The 22,641-nt window shown below is 40.8% G+C and overlaps 1 long non-coding RNA gene across 1 annotated transcript; it reads left to right on the top strand.

Moving 5' to 3' along the window:
- Positions 1–5,632: 5,632 nt before the first annotated feature.
- LOC306771015 lies at positions 5,633–18,488 on the top strand. The gene is made up of 3 exons (XR_013771751.1): positions 5,633–5,675; positions 5,779–5,881; positions 15,609–18,488. It is a non-coding gene; the product is annotated as an uncharacterized lncRNA (long non-coding RNA).
- Positions 18,489–22,641: the final 4,153 nt, after the last annotated feature.

Consider the following 22,641-nt stretch of genomic DNA (forward strand, 5'->3'; position numbering starts at 1 on the left):
TATCTTTTTATATTATGTTTTATTTAATAAAGAGGCATCAACTGAAATGGCACTCTAAATTTCATTGTACTTGTTGCAATGACAATAAAGTTTATTTTATTCTATTCTAACAGGAGCAAAGAGAAAAAGCGTCTGCCTTCGCTGAGAGCAGGAGTTGGAAAAAAAAAGAACTTTAAAGTTTAAACTTTGTATCATCATGACGAACGTCTTTATTTCTTCTTTGCTTCTTAAAGCAAGCAGCTAGCTTCCAAAGCAGATCCTCCAACTGTCTCATGGACATCCTGAAGTCCATCCTGAAGCGGTCATGGTCCAGCTTCAGATCCTGGATTAAACAATGAAACTCCCCAAGTTCTCCTCTTTCCTACAACAGGATGAACTCTGCGTCTCTTTCTGTCTTCTTCTTCTTTTGCAGCATCAGCACACTGTTGTTGTGGCTTCATGTGGACTCCACCTTGCCAGTTTTAGACTTCAAGTAATAAAAAAAAAGAGAACAAGCTATGATGGACTGCTGCTGTAATATTTAACACTGTCCCTGCTTGACCAGTAAGAGTAATAATCAATGGTGGGTAATAATGACACCACAGTTTTTTGCATGTACCAAAATATCATGTAATATAATGAAGTATGAAGCCAAACAAGTTACACCACTGTTACTTGGGTACTTCTTCAACACAAAGAAAACCCTGCAGGTTAGAAATAAACTACTAACAACTAATATATATAAGCAGAGTTGTTTTACTAAAGCAGCATCATCTCATACAAAACTTGACTCACCTAAAGTAGTTTGCAGAGATTCCTGGTTTAAAATGTTTCACACTAAAGCAGAAAAATGGATAATAATGCTGATACAGTTTTAATTATAGGTACCTACAATGCAGCCACTAAAACTAAAGAGGCATTTCTTAGTATGTTTCTTCGGTTCATGTGATGGGAGGAGGGGCTCAACATTATTGTCTTTGACAAAAAGGGGGCCATGCAGAAAAAGTTTGGAAATCACTGGACTAAGGTAACTGTTAAAAGACAGATTGAAAGAAGAAGAAGAAAACCCATTTTTTGCTATTTGCATCCCCATTTGTGGATACAGATTTAGCAACAAGCTAACGATGGAAAACTCAGAGCATAGACACAAATGGAAACTGCAACCCTCAAGGAAAAACGTAACATCAAAGATATGCATTCTTGAGACTGTATTTCCACGCCAAACACACCCGTGAAGCACCCTGCTAAAAAGAGTAGAGACAAAGGTGGGGGAACTGACTCACAAATTGAGCTTTCACTTTACGAGCTACAAAACACAATCATTTCAGCTGTCACCGAGAAGATAAATGAAAGGGCAGATAAAACAGACAAAGCCGTTCATTACAACACCATGAAAATTGATGGCCTGAAAAAGTCTCTGGACTTCTGCCACCAAGAAATCGTTGATTTAAAAACCCAAAACGTAGCTCTTAAAAAGACGTGTGAAGTGCTTCAGAAGAAAGTAGACGAGATGGAGCAGAAGGTAAATGAAACGGAAAAACCTGCGTCTGCACGGTGTCCCTGAAAAAGGTGAAGATAACATCAGATCACAAGTCAAGGATATCTATCGAGCTGTGTTTCCTGTCAGGGAGGCTGAGTCGGTTGTTTCTGCAGTGGATACAGTTCACAGAATCGGGAGGCCCAAGGAAGGAGGCCAGGATCAGCCCCCACGCCCAGTGATCATCAGGTTCATCTCAAGAAAGGCAAGGGATGTACTGTGGAAGCCGTCCAAGGCAAACAACTACCTGAAGAACAACCGGCTCCACTTTAAAGAGGATCTTACAAACCGAGCCACTCGCATTCGTCTGTGGCCAGCGGTGGAAGCAGCCAGGAAGAAGGGTGATAAGGCTTTCTTTGTGGGAAATAGGGCCTTTGTGAATGGTAAAGAAGTCAAATGATAAATAAGATGAAGTGTTATCCGAACTGATAGTGTCCTGTTAAACTCTGGAGTTTATGTTCAAGTTATATCGTATTGAGTTATATAGTACACAGTATTCTGGCATGGGAAGTAAATTAGTTCAGTAATTCCTGCAATTCAATTAACATTAGAGTACAGAAGTTTATATTTGATCAAAGAGAAGATTGTTTTTGGTTGTTTGTGTTCATCATGTCAATTTCTGTGCTTACTGTTAATGTCAGGGGTGTCAAAAACTTGTTAAAAAGAAAATGTCTTTTTTTGTATTGTCAAAACAAAGGTGCTGATTTCTATTTTATACAGGAAAGCCATGCTTCAGAAGAAGATGTTTCATTTTGGAGAAGTCAGTGGGGGAAGAACCTGTGGTTCTCATTTGGGAGTAACAGACCGGCAGGGGTAGCTATATTACAAGGGAAATTTAAAGGTAATATCATTAAGCATCTCTCAGACGATAATGGTAGATGGATAATTCTTGTAGTCGATATTGATCAATCCCAATTTATCATCATTAATATTTATGCCTCCAATGTTAAACAAAACAACAAAATTCTATTTTCTACAATTGAAGATAAAATAAATCAGCTGTTATTATCATTTCTGACTGCCCAGATTTTATGGGGAATTTTAACACAGTTTTGGATAATTCGATGGACAGATGGCCGCCTAAGCCCAAATCAGTGTGTGAACTGAATAATATCTGTAGTAGAATGGACCTTATTGATATCTGAAGACACAAAAACCCAAATCAAAATTCATACACCTGGTCAAACAAGGATAAATCTAAGCAATCTTGGCTAGACTTCTGGTTAATCTCCTCAGACATTGAGAATAGTGTGGATCCAGTTCTAATAGAGCCTGCAGTTTTTACTGACCACCAAGCCGTTACTATCAAAATCAACATGGCTCAATGTAAAAACAATTTCAGTCGAGATTATTGGAAGTTAAATAAAACGCTATTACAAAATAAACAATTTAAGAAGGAAACACAAGTTATCATTGAAAAACACTGGCAACAAGCTAAAACAATAAATAATTATGGTAATCATTGGGAGTTAATGAAATTTGAAATTAGGAAGTTAGCGAGGAATCTCAAATGATTACCAAAATATTAGAGTTGTCTGATAAGGTAAATCTTTCTGCAGCATGACAACTTGAATTAGACAGAATTTATGAAGAAAAAGCCAGAGGGGCTTTTATCAGGTCTAGAAGGAAATGGTTGGAACAAGGAGAAAAATGGACAAAATACTTTGTAATTTGTAAAAAAGGAATTTTGAATTATCTTCCCTCTCTAAACTCAAAACTGATGACCATATATGTGAAGATCAAAAGGTCATATTGTAACGTGGTAGAACTGTATCACCATTTTGTTTTTGTGTGGTTGCTGTGGAACTGTGTGTGGGTGTGGTGAACCAGGTGTTCCCCATCTGCTAGTAAATCACTGTCCTATTTAAGAGGCAGACACACAACATTCTGGCTCTCTGTGGCTTGGTGAAGTGTGTCCAGGTGGGCTCAGAGGGAGACCTGCAGGTTCTGCTCAGGAGGAGGAATGGCAGAGGTCTGAGTTGGTGGTTCATTGGCTGACAGACTTCGCTTAGCTACTGCTAGCCTGATGTAAGGCTTTGCCACGTGGATATGAGCTGCATAACAGGCCCAACCTCCTCCATTGACTCTCCCCAGTTTGCCTACTGGCACACCAACACTGAAGGACATTTGCCTATTTTTTTTAGTTTAATTTTAAACCATCTTTGTAATAAAACGTAACCTTTTAAGCCTAATTCTGACTGTGCATTTTGTCCACTACTCACTGGTTGGTCAGAAGTAACCAGCGTTACTATATCCCAGCATGTTACTGACTTTTATAAGAAGCTATATGCCTCTGATTCTGAAAGTGACGAAAGCATTGATGCGTTTGTTAAAGGTATCAAAAAAGATATTAGCGGTATCGATGAAGGATTTAAATTAGCTTGTGATCAGAAAATCAATTTAACAGAGGTTTAAAAGTGAATTGGCTCCCTTAAAGACAAGTTGCCTGGTAGTGATGGTCTCATAAATTTTATAAGACATTCAGGAAGCATTTAGCCCCGTTCTTAGTGGCGGTTTTTAAAGAAGCCACAGACAATGGAGAATTACCACCCACCCTTCAACAACGCCTTATTAAATTGATCCCCGAACCAAAAAAAAAAAAAAAAAGACAAATTGAGAATTGAAAATATCACGAGCTGCTGATGTGTCTCTGGCTCTAGGAATGCCGGCTACTCTCTCTCTCTCTCTCTCTCTCTCTCTCTCTCTATATATATATATATAAAAATAAATATATATATGTGTGTGTGTGTGTGTGTACGAGTGTATATACATATATATGTAGGTGGGTATGTATGTTCAGATACATGTATGCGTTGATCTCTTCTTTTGTTTTCTCTGTTCTCTTTTCTGTTCTCTTTCTGCCCCTTTTCTGTCCTTTCCGGTCAGGTCCAACAGCATAGACTCTGTAATACAAACAATTATCCAAAACAAATAGGAAAATAAAATAAGAATCAAGAAATACAAGGGGATCATTACATCTATAAATGTTCCCCTTGGCAAAATAAATTTGCTCAGCAGAACATCCAGAACATCAGTCTGCTGCTTAAATGCTGGACAAGACAAAAAAAAGAAAAAAAGAAAGGACTGCTGACTACTACGTATAAGAAACGACATAAGATTCTATTCAACTTCATCTGGAGAAATAAAGATCATTTTCTAAAAAAAGAGATATTATGTAACACAAGACAAATTGGGTGTCTTAAGTTTTGAAACCCTAAATAATACATTTAAAGTTAAATGGTTGACTAAATTAATTCAAGAGGAAGATAGCATGTGGAATGCTTTCCCTAAATTCATTTTTGATTCAGTTGGAGGACTCAATTTCTTGTTAAAGTGTGATTATAATCCTGATAAATCACCTATAAAATCAGGTAACTTTCACAAGCCAGCTCTGCTAGCAAGGAAGTTACTGTACAAACATAATTTCTTACCGACAAACTATTACATTTGGAATAACAGGTGCATTCTTAATAAAAAATAAAATCCTTATATAACAAAAACTGGGTAAATAATGGAATAGTCTTGGACTCACAACTTATGAAAGCGGATGGTAAACTGTTACCTCATGAAGAATTTACATCTAAATTTGACATAACAGTCCCACCAAAGGAATATAATATTGTTTTTACAGCTATCCCAAGGAACGTGTGTTTGGGCATCTCTCTTTCATTATATTGAATGGAAAAAGGCGTGGTTGATGAATGAAATGTTTTTTCTTAACAATAAAATTAAAGAGGTTTCTTACAAAATTACACACACACACACACACACACACACACACACACACACACACACACACACACACACACACACACACACACACACACACACAAAGCTTCAATCACGTCAGTGCTGCTGCAGGTCAGACATCATGTCTGAGTGTCTTTCTTCATATAATCCCTTTCCAGAATTGCAGAAGTCCAGAATTCAAATCCATCTGGGGCACCAGGGTGTAACAATTCCGGTAGTTATTGATTTAGTCTCCTCTTCCAGTCTACATCGGAGGATTTGTCCTTGATGCAGTTCCACTGATAGACTGTGGGGGGCAGCAACACGCCTGACGGCGTTCAGCCTGCCGGAAATGAAGAGGAAGAAGCAGCAGCAGCAGCAGGAAGAGGAAGACAACAGATCTGGAGAATCCGCTTCATTTTCTCGCAAGGTATTTTCTGTAACGTTATTTAATTGATAGCTTACTTTAAAGTCCAGCAGGTGAGTCCGATGTTGGTTTTCTAGCGACTAAAGTTGGTTTGTGTCCTCTGCAGAGAAACGAGGCCACAGAAGAAGGATTAGAGAAGGACGTTTGTTTTAATGGAGGGAAGCCTCGTCAGGAGAGGAGGGGACACTTTACATCCTTGCTTTAAAAAGGTTTGCTTTCATAGTTTAAGGCTGCATTTACATGAGGATAGTCCGCTAGACTTGGGGACTTGGTCCAGTTGTAGTGGGGTGTATCCACGCAGACAGAGATCACCTTCACGCTGCACTTTGGTCCCACGCTCCAAACCATTAGAATAATATCTCCCCATTCCCACCAGAGGTAGCGCTGCACTGGTATTTAGCTCCACAGAAAACAAGAGCCGCGTGGAGAAGAAAACTCTTTCAGAAAGATGAAAACACTATAGAACATAAACAAATTAATGCAGAATGCAATCATGAAGATGGTCATTGATAAGAACAAAAGAACATTAAAGGTGGAAAGAGAAATTTAACGATACATATACAAATTACAAGAGGATTTAAACTGTGATGTATTGATAAAGTTTGCACAGATGTAAAGTTTTTAGTAAGCTTTAGCAAATTACAGTTCAATATTTGGATTATCTTGAAATAAGTACGTAGATCAGATTTTTTAACCAGAGAAAAAGAGGCAATTTTTCAAAAATTTCATTTTATGAATGTAAAAGTTTGCCAAAATAAGGTGCAAATGGATGATATGTGACTCATTTTGGGTGGAATTACAATTTCTAAAAATAAATAGCAAGTCAGACTCAATTAAAAACAAATCCTTACCCAAATATTTAAGATCTAATTGAAAGTCAAGCCAGAAATTGGAGACATGCACACATGGAAAGAGTAAGTGCTCTACAGTTTCAGAGTCATGTTGGCAAAAGCTGCATTTATCATGTAAACCAGGTATGTATTTATAAATGAGACCATTAACAGGATACTATTTCTGTACAATTTTGAAGAGAAGTTCTTTAACCTTGTTGGGCAGAACTAATTTGTAAGGAAGAGTAAATATAGAGTTTCACGTTTTACCATGTAGTGTCTGTTCTAGCCATCTGTATGTAGTAGGTGTAGTAGTTTTGGTAGTAAGGAGTTTTTTTTATGAAAGCATGGTTAAATTTCTAATCAAAAATGGAAACTCCATCTACTTTAACACTGTAGTTGGTTCTATTAAAAGAGCTATGTATATTTGGTTCGCAACACAATGGTGCCATGATACATGATGGGAGGGCATTAATAACAGTGCAACATTCATCTTAAGGTATAGGAACACTGTATTTGCTCCTAAATTCATCAAATGAATATAATTGACCATTGTTATCAAAGAGTTGCCTTCCAAGCAGGATGTTGTGAAACCAATGTTTATAGAAAATAACTTATCTTTGTTTCTGATACAGGCATTGTTCCATAGAAAACATCTATGTGGGAATAGTTGTGTTTGTAAAGAAGAGACCAACATAATAAAACCTGTTTATGGAAATTTGATAACTGAATAGGAAGTTTACCGACAGCATTTGGGCATGCTGACCTTTTTAGATTTAGTGAGGTTTGTTTGTTCAAATAAAAGCTTGTTAAAATTATTTTTGTTGTTTCCTTCAATAGAGGAGAACACAGAAAAGATTTCAGAATGACCTTCAGTTTTACTTTACGGTACTCGAGAAAATGTCTCTGACAAACCAGGAATTAAATTTCTTTTGTATTGAAGAAATTGTTGGGTTTAAATTGTCATTTATTAATTACAATCACTGGATATTGTGATGTCTAAGCTTTTGAAATTTTTTTAACTTGAGTAGCACAGATATAAGTGTGCAAAATATCTTTAAGAGAAAGTATATCACATTTATTCAGATTTACATTGAGACCAGATGCTTCAGAGAACTTTTCAGCTTCAGACGGGGCAAATGAGACTTCAGTTTGGCTTTCTAAGATAAGAGTAGTGTCAGCCATTTGAGATATTTTAATTTGTTTGTCATTAAAAGGGACGCCTTTAGAGGGAATGCTGAGTGATAATCAGATTCAGAATTTCACCCGCAATTAGAAAAAGTTAAGGAGAGAGTGGTGGATGCCTCCTTTCTCTTCAAACCTGGGTGATGGACCCTGAAGAAGTTTGACCAAACTGGAATTGTTATCATGTCACATTTTTAGAAAGTTATCAAATTTGAAGAATTCAAGTGTGTCAAAGATGAAATTATGAGGAACAGTATTGAAGGCTTCTTGAAAATATATAAAAAAGAATTAATGGGGAACCATCAATCAGATTTTTATAGTTGAACAGGTCGATGACAGGACGGATTCTGTTCTATTCTACAGTCATTTAGCAGAAACTTTTATCCAAAGCAACTTAGATATGAGTGAGAACAATACAAGCACAAAATCAAACAGTAGAGGACATCGTAGGAAGATGCTGGTGGACTGTCCAGTTGGACATAGGTCCTTCCATGAAGTGCTACAGGCTTTTTTTTTTTTTTTTTTTTTTTTTTGTTTGTGTTTTTTGTTTACTCCCTTCCCACTACATAATATCACCTATGTAAAAATACAAAGAATTAATACCATGAAGTTTGTTGCAAAGAACTGGGCTAAGTTCTCCAACTTTCCAATAAATACAGCTATACTAAGTGTTGAAGTTCTCCTTGAAGAGCTGAGTCTTCAGCTGGGTCTTAAAAGTAGACAGGGACTCTGCAGAGTGGACAGAGTTTGGGAGATCGTTCCACCATTGTGGAACAACAGATATAATAATGGATATTGTTAGAAATGTGGCGATCAGGCATGAGCTCACTCTGTGATTGGTAAATGATTTAATTTAGGCCAGATTTGAAGTGTTGCCAAAACTAAGGCAATAATTTTATAATTGTTGTTTAAAGCTGGGGTAGGTAATGTTGGGGAGTGAGCAAGATGTGAAGGTAGCGCCCTGTCTTGGCTCCTCTACCTGTCCTTGGCTCCTCCCCCTCTGGTTCTGCTCCTTGCGTGATCCGAGGCTTTTTTTATTCGCAGCTTTTTCCACCAACGATTTTCTCTTTCTCGGCTGTTTAGCGGGAGGAGGCAAATAAACCGAGCCGGGTCGGGAAATCCTTCCTGCATTTTCTCAGCCATGTTTGCCTTCCGAGTTTCTTCTTCACTACTTTGTATTTTCATCCTAACACGCTGTTTATATGCAGGGTGTGGCTATCAGGTATGCGCTGCTGGAGGGGGAGGAGGGGAGCCGGGAGAAGAAGCTACAAAATATAAGAAATGAACAACTCCATTTGGGTCGGAACGTTTGGATTGGTCAGAGTTTTTACAGATTTACAGTAAACTGAGGGGTCTAACTATATTTCTTATTGTTCATGATTACAGAATGTATAGACTACTATCAGGAGTAGGAACCACTTCACCCATAGTAAAATAAAAATGTGCCTGAGGAACATTACCCACCCCAGCTTTAAGAGAATAATTGGGCTCCAGTTATCAGCCAATAAGATGTATTTATTTGGTTTAGGAATGAGAGTGAGTAGTCCTTGCTGTAATGATGGTAGCAATTCTTCAATGTCAAAGGCTTCATTATAGACAGCTTGGAGAAATATTGCAATTTCTTTGTCAAAGGTTTTCTAAAATTCAGATGTTAAGCTATTGATACTAGTGGATTTATTGTTTTTAAGCTCTTTAATGCTTGTAAGAATTTCCTCAAAGGGTAATTTTTTTTTCTAACTTTTTCTGTGATCATTTTTACTTGCTGCTTTCAGATCTTAAATTGTTTCTATGATATTAGTGTTTTGGTCATGGTTAGAAGGCTTATAAGAGTTTTGGATAAAAGTCAAGGACGCCCCAAGTGGTGGCCAGGGGTGGCCAGTGCCACCTCGAACCAAAAGCTGCCCACTCCACTGGCCATCCCTGGAAATATTGTATTTTTACTGTTAACGTGGCACAGCATAGTGTTATATTTAGATGTCCAAATATTTCAAAAGCAAATAAAAACAGAAATAAATGTGTATTTTAATCAGGCGCGCAGAGGACACCTCATGTAGGGTCCTACCAAAAGGTACTTAGAGGCTGGACGCCGAAGCATGAAGATCAAAGAATGCTATTCATTGAGGTAGTAGGACGGACGCAAGCAGCTGCAGCTCAACAAGAGAGTCATCAGTAAGTATATGATAAATTAACGATCACTTGAGTTAAATGTTTTTATGCCAATTCTCAGAGTTGTTTAAATAATTACTGGGTTGATGGCTTGCGCTGACATGTAGATGTAAGTGACCCAAAACGAATAACAAAATCCTTTCCTGTTTCATGGGCAATGTGACGAAGGCTTTGTTTGGGCTAATGCTACCAATACAATGACCATGCCTGGTCATTAAATCAATCCATTCACAAGTTTAATGCTTGTTGAGGTTAGCTAGATAATCGTGATATCAGCTGTATCTGTGTTAGATGGAGAATGTTTTTAACATTGAAAACTTGTCTTTAATGCTAGTTTACATTAGCTGGTTGAATGCCACTGCCAAGTCAGCTAACATTTACAGAAGTTGGTGTAAAAGCATCATGATTGAAGTTGTCACTGTGTGCTAATGTTACATCAGTTTGGAGACAATGAAGATAAAGCACTCAAAGGATATTCATACTTTGCTAAGAGACAGTTTCAGGAGATCAGCACAGGGATACAGATAAGCAGCCAGAGAGAAAGTCTGCTGAAGGTAACCTAAATCAAGCCACTTCCCTGATTTCTGAGGATGTCAGTTGAACTAGATTTATTTATCCATATCAATATCAGACAGTTCTTGTGTTTCTTCCATAACTGTCGATTGTTTATTACTCCAGCTTTATCTTTAGTTTAGTGTTAAGTGTGATGCGATGTTGACAAGAACTTCTCATGTGAAATATAATTCTTACCTGTATCCATTCAGCAAGAGAGAGCTCTGAGTGCTGTTGCTGAGAAATAGTTATAAATGAAGTAAATGTTGCATATCTTCCCCCTCTTTTTGTCTCTCTTATCGTCTCTACACAACTCTGATCCCCTCTAAAAAAGCATGAAATGCCTGATATAACTTATTTTCATTATTTTGTAACCCTCCTTCAGGAATGGGATCAGAACAGCTTGATCCCGACAAGCCCATGCCTCCAGATGGTGGACCTATTCATGACCCAGCAGGTAAGAATGATGTCCTGATGGTAGAATTGATGTTTAGCAGCTCATTTCTAGAAGAAGGTCCTGTCAGACTTTTATTATGACTGCTTTTCTCTGTCATTCCAGACATATCCCAGTCATAGGCAGATGGCCCAGAACAGCCACACCTGTAGTTTTTTCCCAGGACCTTGTATAACAACAGGAGACGGGGCTTCATTTCCAAGTTGTTCTCCATTCATAAGTGGTTGGAGTACTCACATCTTACACTTATAAAACTCTACTAAGTGTTACTATGTTATGTACTACATAGTTGTGCTATGTACTATGTTTATGTCCATGTCAATGAACATTTTTTATTTGCTACTTTCCATTTTTACTGATTGTTCACACAGATTCCTGAGTGGGTTAGTTTTTGCCCTGTCTGCATTTTGTAAATAGGTGCAACTTGTTAATAAATACACATTTTAAAGGAGAGAAGAGTCAATGTGTTCATGTCCATTGAGGTTGTTTAACTCAGTCAAGGCTGTAGTAGGCTGTAGAAACAAGTCCTGCCTAATTCTCATATATGCTTAAAATATCCCGTCCAAGATATTTGCTGGAAAATTGTCTGTTTCGGATTGTCAAGAGCTGTAGGTAGTGACCGAAAGAACAAGATCGCGAGAACATGCAATTGAAATGTTTCCTCTGCAAGGTGGCTGGGCTCTCCCTTAAAGTTAGGATGAGAAGCTTGGTCATCATAGAGAGGCTCAGAATGAAGCTGAGGAACCAATTGAAGTGGCTCAGGCACCCAGTTAGGATGCCTCCTGGACGTCTCCCTGGTAAAGTGTTCCAGGCACGTCCTTGCAGGAGGAGACCCCAGGGAAGACCCAGGCTGATCTGGGAATACCCTGGGATCCCCTTGAAGAGCTGGCAAATGTGGCTGGGAAGAGGGAAGTCTGGGCTTCCCTTGTTTGCCTGCTGCCCCTGCGACCCGACCCCAGATAAGCGGCAGAAAATGGATGGATGCCAATTTACCACAGATTTTTTTCCTCTAATCTGTCTATATTGTCACATGCAAATATTGTGAACAGACCAGGCTTGATGTTTTGTGGTAGTGAGATGGTATCATCGCTGGCTGCTTGCGAAGACAATAGGCTATTTCAATTTCTTCTACTTAAGAATATGATACACTATGGCCATGTCTGTTCAGTCTAGGGCTGGGCGATATATCGAATATACTGGAGATATCGTGGCTAGTACCCTGTGCGATATAGAAAATGCCTATGTTTGTCATATTCGAGTATCCTGTTATCACGCAGGTGTTTTTAGCTGTTGGCGGGGTTTCCTCCCTCCTCCTCGACTCTGCACCGCTTTGCACAGAGAGTTAAAGCAAGCGCACCTCGTTACGTACATAACTTCAGCTATGTGCTACGTCATGAGAGGCAGAGTGTAGCCACAGTTGCCCACTTGGCGACTTTCTCGCTAAATCTGGCAACTTTTTTTGTGAGAAGCGACTAGCGACAAATCTAGCGACTTTTACTGGAGTTATTGGAGACTTTCCTGGTGTTTTGGTGACTGACTTTAAAGCGCATATTGTAAAGTTATTGTCATGAACGAGAGTCTCTCCTTGTCCTATAGCACTTGGTTGACTGCAGCTGCAGCCAGTCAGAGGGGCGGAGAGGACACCTGCACGACTCCACCTACACAGTCACAATGAACAGCCAAATCTGCCACTGATCCCGCTCTGGATTACAGAGTGGGATGTAAATTGCAAAGTTTTTCATGTCAAGCCAAAATAATTAATTCTATTTTACAGGGTTGCACTGTGGCACAGTAGTTAGCACTGTGGCCTCATAGTAAGAAGGTCACTGGTTCGATCCCTGGCCTCCGGGTACTCTGGCTTCCTCCCACCGTCCAAAGACATGATGTTAGGTTAATTGGTTACTCTAAATTGCCCCTAGCCGTGAGTGTAAGCGTGAGTGGTTGTTCGTCTCTCTGTGGCCCTGCGATGGACTGGCGAGCTGTCCAGGGTGTACCCTCCCTTTCGCCCAAAGCCAGCTGGGATAGGCTCCAGCTTCCGGTTCAGAAAATGAATGAATGAATGAATGAAATTTACACGTTTTTAGTCTGATCATCACGATAGTAGCATCCCCCATCTAGTTCAGTTGTTTCACGTAGCTTATCACTGGGAAATTTTTGGCATGGTCATCATGTTAGTAGCATCCCCAATCTGCTTCAATTGTTTCATGAAAATTACAAAACATAGAAAAACGTTACTCAATGCACAGTATTTATCAAAAGCCACAGCTCCAGTATAATGCAATATACTGTCGCAATTTCGGTCTACAGTTTTGATAGCTAACTAGTCATATTTACGTAGGTGTTACCTGCTGGTAGTGTTCAGATAAAGTAATTGTGGGTAGATTCTTTCAGTTTGATAGCTGCTCACACACTAACATTATGTTTTTTGAGTCATTCAGTTCTACTTATAGCTTGTGTTTAGCTGAAACATGGTCCTTGATTGTAGTAACAGACCCCCATGCACTGAACAGCAGTCCAGAGTACCCACCCTTTCTGGAGTCCTTGGAGGTTGCTCCCTCTGGGGACTCCCTTGTTCTGCTGGAGGACTTAAATGCTCACGTGGATAATGACAGTGAGATGTTGAGGGGAGTGATTGGGAGGTATGGTCCCCCCCAGTACCCAAATGGTGTTTTTTTGTATTGGATTTCTGTGCTTGTCATGGATTGTGGATATTGAACACCATGTTCGAACATAAGAGAGTCCAAATGTACACCTGGCATCAGGACTCCCCTGGCTGCAGTTCGATGATCGATTTTGTAATCGTATCATCGGACCAGCGGCCACATGCCTTGGACACTCGGGTGAAGAGGGGGGCGGAGCTTCAACTGATCACCACCTGGTGGTGAGTTGGCTCAGGTGGTGGGGGAGGAATCCGGTCAGATCTGGCAGGCCCAAACGTGTTGTGAGGGTCTGCTGGGAACGTCTGGCTGAGTCCCCTGTCAGAGCGAGCTTCAACTCCCACCTTCCGCAGAGCTTCAACCATGTTCCGAGTGAGGCTGGGGACATTGAGTCTGAGTGTTCTGTGTTCCGTGCCCTTATTGTTGAGGTGGCCAGCCAGAGCTCTGGCTGGAAGGTTGTTGGTGCCTGTGGTGGCGGTAATCCCAGGGAGTTTTTCCAACCAGTCTACATGTGCTTTGTGAACCTGGCGAAGGTGTTCGACCATGTCCCCTGGGGACTCCTTTGGGGCATACTCCAGGAGTATGGGGTGCTGGAGCCCCTTGTGCAAGCTGTTAAGTCCCTGCCGTCTGCATTGTTGGCAGTAAGTCAGATTCGTTTCCAGTGAGGGTTGGACTCCACCCAGACTGCCCTTTATCACTGATTCTGTTCATAACGTAAATGGACAGAATTTCTGGGCGCAGCCGGGGTGTTGAGGGGATCTGTTTTGGTGGCCTCAAGATTGGGTCTCTGCTTTTTGTGGATGACGTGGTCCTGTTGGCTTCATCTTGTCGTGATCTCTAGCTCTCACTAGAGCAATTCGCAGCCGAGTGTGATCCTGCCTCAAGTGGAGGAGTTTAACTGTCTCAGAATCTTGTTCACGAGTGAGGGAAGAAATGGAGTGTGAGATTGTCAGACCGATTGATGCGGTGTCTGCAGTCATGCGGACTCTGCATCGGTCCGTTGTGGTGAAGAAGGAGCTGAGCCACAAGACAAAGCTCTCGATTTACCAGTCGATCTATGTTCCTACCCTAACCTGTGGTCATGAGCTATGGGTCATGTCTAAAAGAAGGAGATCTTGTATACAGGCGGCTGAAATGAGTTTCCTCCGCAGGGTGGCCGGGCTCTCCCTTAGAGATAGGGTGAGAAGCTTGGTCATCCTGGAGAGGCTCAGAGTAGAGCCGCTGCTCCTCCGCATCAAGAGGAGCCAGTTGATGTGGCTCAGGCATCTGGTAAGGATGCCTCCTGGTGAGGTGCTTCAGGCACGTCTCTTTGGAGGAGACCCAGGACACGCTGGAGGGATTATATCTCTCGTCTGGCCTGGGATCTCCTTGGGATCCCCCTGCAGAGTTTGCAATTGTGGCTGGGGAGAGGGAAGTCTGGGTTTCCCTGCTAAGGCTGCTGCCCCTGCGAACCAACCTCGGATATGCGGTAGAAGATGGATGGATGGACGGACAAGTCTATTTGAGTTTAGAGCGTTATTACATGAGAAAGATATTCAGGACTTTATTGGGTTTTTTTCTTGTGGAGACGAGATTCCAGCTCGCCATGTGGCTTCTAAGGCATACTTATTCATTCATCCACTAAATGGCACTATTTTTTTGTGTTCAAGTATTAAAGGGAAGTTAACCGAACAGGCAGATTTACCTTAAACATGTTTACCTGTATTTAGCCACGTGATCAGGGTTCATCGTGCAGATTTGTATTTGTAATTGATGTAAATATTATTCCTTCTTTATTGAATTTCACACCACACACATTTACATTCCAACGCCAAGTGGATGTAAATATTGTTTGTACCTATTGTCCTTCTGTGCTGTAATAAGCCTGAATGTGACAAGTAAAACACTGGACTTCAACATATCCCCTTTCCTGTACAGTCAATCCTACTGCTCAACTATTTAAGTTATACAAATAAGCTACAACATTGGATGAGCCGGTCAGTTTTGAAAATGTCTTTGGGGGATTTTTATAAAATTTAACTAAAAGTTATTGACATAGCTATGAATTTAGGTCTGAAATCTAGTTTAATCTGTTTTTTTTATTTTATTTCAGGGTTTCCTGAAGATGTGCAGCAGCAGTTGGTGATTATAGAGGGAGTTCCTTATAAATGGAGTCTGGACAAGCAGGACCTTGAGGAACCAGAAGAAGTATGACCAGCCAGGATGGAGAACAGTTGATGATGGTGATGGTAGCTACTGTGAAGAGTGAAGATTATGAAAAAGAATATCAACCTTGGTTTTATCAGCTCACCTTCATCAAACCCAAACTAAAGGCAACGCAGAGGTAGAAGTTCTGATCAACAACCATGCTGAACAGATTAGATCAGAACCTGATGAACAAGAGCAGAACTAAGAAGTAATCCAGACCCAAAAATGTATTTTCAACCAAATAATGACAAAAAGGTTTCAGACTCTTCACAGAATTTCACAGACTCTTTGTCAGAATTTGGAACTGAAATGGAGGGTGGTGATAAAGACTGGAATGACAGCAGGGCACATGGGTCACATGAAAACAGCGATGTGGAGTGTAACGCTGCCATGGAGTCACTCAGCTCTGAGTGTGGTGAAGAGTTGCCCTCCCAGGAGGGTGGTGATAAAGACTGGAATGACAGCAGGGCACATGGGTCACATGAAAACAGCGATGTGGAGTGTAACGCTGCCATGGAGTCACTCAGCTCTGAGTGTGGTGAAGAGTTGCCCTCCCAGAGACCTCATCAGAGATGCTTAACTAAAAGTTCTTTCAGCTGTTTGAAGAGTGAGAAATGTTTAAAAATGTTGCAAGGTGTCACTTTGCAAAAAAAAGCTCACTCAGACAAAATAACTGTCAGATGTGAGATCTGTGGTAAAACTTGTCTTCATGAAGTAAATCTTACAATGCACATCGGAATCCACACAGGAGTCAGACCGTTCAGCTGTGATGAATGTGGACAAAGATTTAATCAGAAGACAAACTTAAACAGACACATGAGAATCCACACAGGAGACAAACCTTTCAGCTGTGATGAGTGTGGACATAGATTTAGTCAAAGGACAAGCTTAAACCAACACATGAGAATCCACACAGGAGACAAACCATTCAGATGTGATGAATGTGGACATAGATTTAGTCTAAAGACAAACTTAAACAGACACATGAGAATCCACACAGGACACAAACCATTCAGCTGTGATGAATGTGGACAAAGATTTAGTCTAAAGGCAAACTTAAACCAACACATGAGAATCCACACAGGAGACAAACCATTCAGCTGTGATGAATGTGGACAAAGATTTAGTCACAAGACAGGCTTAAAACAACACATGAGAATCCACACAGGAGACAAACCATTCAGTTGTTGTGAATGTGGACAAAGATTTAGTCAAAAGACAAGCTTAAACAGACACATGAGAATCCACACAGGAGACAAACCATTCAGCTGTGATGAATGTGGACAAAGATTTAGTGAAAAGACAGGCTTAAACCAACACATGAGAATCCACACTGGAGACAAACCATTCAGCTGTGATGAATGTGGACAAAGATTTAGTCAAAAGACAAACTTAAACCAACACATGAGAATCCACACAGTAGACAAACCATTCAGCTGTGATGAATGTGGACAAAGATTTAGTCACAAGACAGGCTTAAACCAACACATGAGAATCCACACAGGAGAGAAACCATTCAGATGTAATAGATGTGGACAAAGATTTAGTCAAAAGACAAGCTTAGACCAACACATGAGAATCCACACAGGAGACAAACCATTCAGCTGTGATGGATGTGGACAAAGATTTAGTCAAAAGACAAGTTTAAACCAACACATGAGAATCCACACTGGAGACAAACCATTCAGCTGTGATGAATGTGGACAAAGATTTAGTCAAAAGACAAACTTAAACCAACACATGAGAATCCACACTGGAGACAAACCATTCAGATGTGATGAATGTGGACAGAGATTTAGTCAAAAGACAAGCTTAAACCAACACATGAGAATCCACACAGGAGACAAACCGTTCAGCTGAGAGGAATATGGACAAAGATTTAGTCAAAAGGCAAGCTTAAACAGGCATATTAGAAGTCATGCAGGAATGAGACCCCTTCCCTGTGAGGTTTGTGGCAAATTATTTAGACGACATAATATATTAAAAGGGCACGAGTGCCCACACAAAATAGAAGCTGCAGAGATGGAGGATTTTCTTACAAATCTGTTAGCAGTGTGTTGTGTACATTGTAGTTATGTGCTAGTTAGAACTCAATAAGGGGTGTTAGATAGTTTCTAGCCAAAGATGTCCAACTCAAACTATCACCGTTTCCTAAGATGTTTCATTCAATCTTTATTTATCTAGACTCATTGAAGACCGACCTGAACAAAAATTTATCATCATTCCTTAAATCTTCACGGACCTCTTTGAGATGCACATAACTTCATCTAGTAATTGCTTTTATAATTTTTTAATTGATTTGTTTTAACATAAGTTTAAAATGATTTTCCTTATTTTTTTTACATACAAGGTTTGAATACAATACGATTTATATTTGAGAAAGAAAGGAAGGGCTGATATTTTAATGGATTGAATTATTATCAGTTGTTCCCTAGCATAAAGTTACCACGGTAACACAGCAGACATGCATTTAACCACAACAATGGAACATAATTCTTATTTTGATGAGCCAGAATTATTCAAATAAACACTTTCTTATAATCCAGTTTCTTTGAACGCCCCATAGTTATTGCAACTTGACGTACAATTATTTTATAGAATAATTCTGTTTACACTTCATTTTAGAATATTCTTAACTTTTCACCATTTTATTTCTACATTTTTGTTTGTAAACAATCAGTTTTCCGAAGTGGTGTCAGTGGAAACTAAAAATAAATTCCCAACAACTGTCTTTTACTGTTTATTTCCTTCTTTAACCTCGTAACAGTCACCCCCAAAAATGCCCTTAAAAAGGCATACTCACATGAAATTAGATGCTGATCTTGAACTCCTTTAAGTACATTCAAAACCCTCGTCTATTTATAAAGATAACACTTTAAATTTTTACTCTTGAGATTTCAAATGTATTGTAAATATAACCAGCATAAAGTTACTGAAGTTGAAACTCAAGGAAATTTAAACTTTTTTTTCCCTTCGCCTGAATTTTTCTTCTACTTTGTCAATATTCTACACATGAAGAGATGGAGATTTGGACTGGGAAATCAAATGTAGCTGTAGCACAGGGATGTCAAACTCAAATTCACAGAGGGCCAAAATTAAAAAGAGGAGCAAAGTCGTGGGCCAAACTAATTTTTTTATTCAGAAAGTGACAGCTAGTGACAGAGATTTAAACCATTTCTCCGAACTGTTTTGATGGGTAATGTGAGATCGCTAGCTAACAAAACGGACGAGCTCGAGATGCTAACAAGGTCTCAGAAAGAATACAGAGAGTGCAGTATTATGTGCTTCACCGAGACATGGCTGCATGAACACATCCCTGACTGTAATGTGTCTGTACCGGGCTTTAAAACGGTCCGTGCAGACCGCAGTAGACAACACAGCGGAAAGCTAAAGGGTGGTGGAATTGCAGTGCTGGTTAACCAGCGTTGGTGTCATCCTGGACATGTTACTGTCAAGGAGAAGAAGATATGCACAAGGGACATGGAACTGTTAGCTGTGAGCTTCCGTCCATATTATTTACCCAGAGAGTTTACCTGTGTTATTCTGGTAGCAGTTTATATAATACCTGGTACCGCACCAGACACAGCCTGTGACGTCATCAGCTCCGTCGTTGCTCGGCTACAAACACAGCATCCAAACTCATTCATGGCGATCTCCGGAGACTTCAACAACGTCTCCCTCTCTGCAACTCTACCAACATTCCAGCAGTTTGTCAGCTGCTCCACCAGAGAAAATAAGATGTTGGACTTATTTTATGCAAATATGAATAATGGATCCAGTTGTTCTGCCCTGCCTCCTTTAGGAAGATCTGACCATAATCTGGTTCTTCTCACCTCCACCTACAAGCCCATCGTTCAGCAGCAACCAGTCATCACAAAGACTATCAAAATCTGGTCTGCTGAAGCTGAAGATGCTCTTAGAGGAGGCTTTGAGGCTACAGACTGGAACGTCCTCTGTGAAGCTCATGGAGACGACATCAACACCATGACTGAGTGTGTGACAGATTACATAAACTTCTGTGTGGACAGCATCGTCCCAACAAGAACAGTGAGGTGCTTCCCCAATAACAAACCCTGGATCACCAGTGATCTGAAAAAGCTGCTGAACATAAAAAAGAAAGCCTTCAGGGATGGAGACAGGGAGTTATTGAGGGCAACACAAAAACAACTTAAAACACAAACTAAGAAGTGCAAGGAGGACTACAGGAAGAAGTTAGAAAGTCAGCTCCAGCAGAATAACCTGAGGGATGTGTGGTCTGGAATGAAGAAGATCACCGGCTTCAAGTTAAAGGGGGACCAGCCTGATGGAGGTCTGGACAGAGCTAATGAGCTGAACATATTCTTCAACAGGTTCAGTTCACCCCCTACCTCCAGCCCAACAGACCACACACCCTCCATAAGCCCACTGCTTTCCTGTCACCCCTCCAATCTGTCACCCTGCAGCTCAGTCATGGACCAGAACACAGCTTCATCTCCCTCCACATCAGGACATCCTGAGACCTCCACCTTGTTTGTCTCCTGCAATCAGGTTAAGAAGCAACTTGAGAAACTGAACCAGAACAAGGCTGCAGGTCCAGATGGTGTCAGTCCCAGAGTTCTCAAGACCTGCTCAAAACAACTATGTCCGATTCTCCAGCACCTTTTCAACACCAGTCTGAGACAAAATAGAGTCCCAGTGCTGTGGAAAACCTCCTGCCTTGTTCCAGTGCCTAAAAAAACCCAACCAGCTGAACCAAGTGACTACAGACCAGTTGCCCTGACATCTCACAATCATGAAAGTCCTGGAGAGACTCTTATTGGCTCACCTCAACAAGCAAGTAAACACCTTTCAGGACCCATTCCAGTTTGCATATCGTAATGGACTTGGGGTTGAAGATGCCATCATATACCTGCTCCAGAGAGCACACTCTCATCTGGACCATTCAGGCAGCACTCTGAGGGTCATATTCTTTCATTTCTCAGTGCTTTTAATACCATTCAGCCTGCTTTGTTATGTGAGAAGCTCCATAAATTCCAGGTGGATACCTCCACAACCACCTGGATCTATGACTACCTCACAAACAGACCCCAGTTTGTGAGACTGAAAGGTTGTGTGTCTGAGATGGAGGTCAGCAGCACTGGTGCACCACAAGGAACTGTACTCTGGCCATTCCTCTTCACTCTGTACACCTCAGACTTCCAGTACAACTCTGAGTCCTGTCATCTGCAGAAATACTCTGATGACTCTGCAGTTGTGGGGTGTATCAGGGATGGACAAGAAGTAGAGTACAGAGAACTGGTCAGTCAGTTTGTTAAATGGTGCGGTGACAATCATCTCATATTAAATAGCAGCAAAACAAAAGAGATGATTGTTGACTTCAGGAGGAACAAGAATAAACAAAGCACTGTTTCCATCCTGGGAGAGGAGGTTGAGGTGGTGGAGGAATACAAGTATCTTGGAGTTCAGCTGGACAACAAACTGGACTGGAAATGCAACACTGACTACATCTACAAGAAAGGTCAGAGCAGACTGTACTTCTTAAGGAAGCTGAGATGGTTTAACGTCTGCACCAAGATGTTGCATATCTTCTAGAAGTCTGTTGTGGAGAGTGCAGTCAGCTTTGCAGCATCTGCTGGGGTAGTAGCATCAGAACCAGAGACTTGAAGAGAATCAACAAACTGATCCAGAAAGCTGCTTCTGTGCTTGGAGTAACTCTGGAGCCGCTGGAGCTGATTGTCCAAAGAAGAATGCTGCACAAGCTGATGAAGATGATGGAGGATTCTTCACACCCTCTCCACAACACAGTGATGAAACAACTGAGTGTGTTCAGTGAGAGGCTTCTTCAGGTCTGATGTAAGACTGAAAGATACAGAAGATCATTCCTGCTGGCAGCCATCAGCCTCCGGAACAAGATCTCCTCAAGTTAATTATTATGTTCTACAATATTGAATTTCCCTTTTGGGATTAATAAAGTATTTGTGATGTTCACTGTAATGTGATGTTTTGGAAAACTACGCCACCGTGTGGGAGGCAGAAGTTGAGAAAAATACACAGAGTAAGACCGGAAATGTACAGCAGTGTGTAGTGTGTAAGAAATAAAGCTGAGTTCCTGCTCATGATCACAGAGTTCTTCAAAGAAAAGATGTATTACATTGGCGACGAGGAATAAATGCGGAGACACTTGGAAATTGTGACTGACGTCGAACTGAAGAAGTGCAGAATAGTGGACCGTACTGGGTCACTCAAGCTAAGCTAATCTAGCAACAAACATGGTGGGACATACAGCGGTTCTCCCTCCTTTTGACACGGAAACTGATCGTGGTTCCGTCGGTCCTCGCTTGACCAAATGGGTGCAGAGGTTTGAAAATTACACGGCCGCTATGAATATAACGGGAGATGCAAGGCTTAAAGCTTTACTTTTGCACGTTGCAGGAGAACTTGTACACGACATTTACGATAAGTTATCGGCAGAAGACGACAAATATGCGGATAGAAAGCGGAAGCTAGTGTAATGGTTACTCACCTGATTGAATTCAGGTGAGCTTATTACATTCAACCTTCACCCAGTGGTTGCTCACCTGATTGTATTCAGGTGAGCTTATTACATTCAACCTTCACCCAGTGGTTGCTCACCTGATTGTATTCAGGTGAGTTGATTACATTTGGCCTCCAGCCAATATAGGTGGCCATGGCATAAAAGCAGTGGCGGTGAGTAAGGCAGGTTAAAAAATTGATCTCCTGTCCACACTCAGTGCTACAGAGGAACTCTGTGAGAGCTGAACTCCCTGTTTAATGCCCTGAAGCCCTGGCTGGACTGGTAGGTTGGCCAGGCTTTTGACTTTATGTAGTGCAGGTGGCTATATTTTCTTAAAATCTATATTGTGATAGGTAACGGCTTCCAGGGTGGTGATAAAAGGATTTACCTAGGTGGGAACCTGCTGGTCGGTATGTAGTTGCCA

The sequence above is a fragment of the Telmatherina bonti genome, assembly GCF_933228915.1.
Source record: "Telmatherina bonti genome assembly, chromosome: 20".
NCBI lineage: Eukaryota > Metazoa > Chordata > Actinopteri > Atheriniformes > Telmatherinidae > Telmatherina > Telmatherina bonti.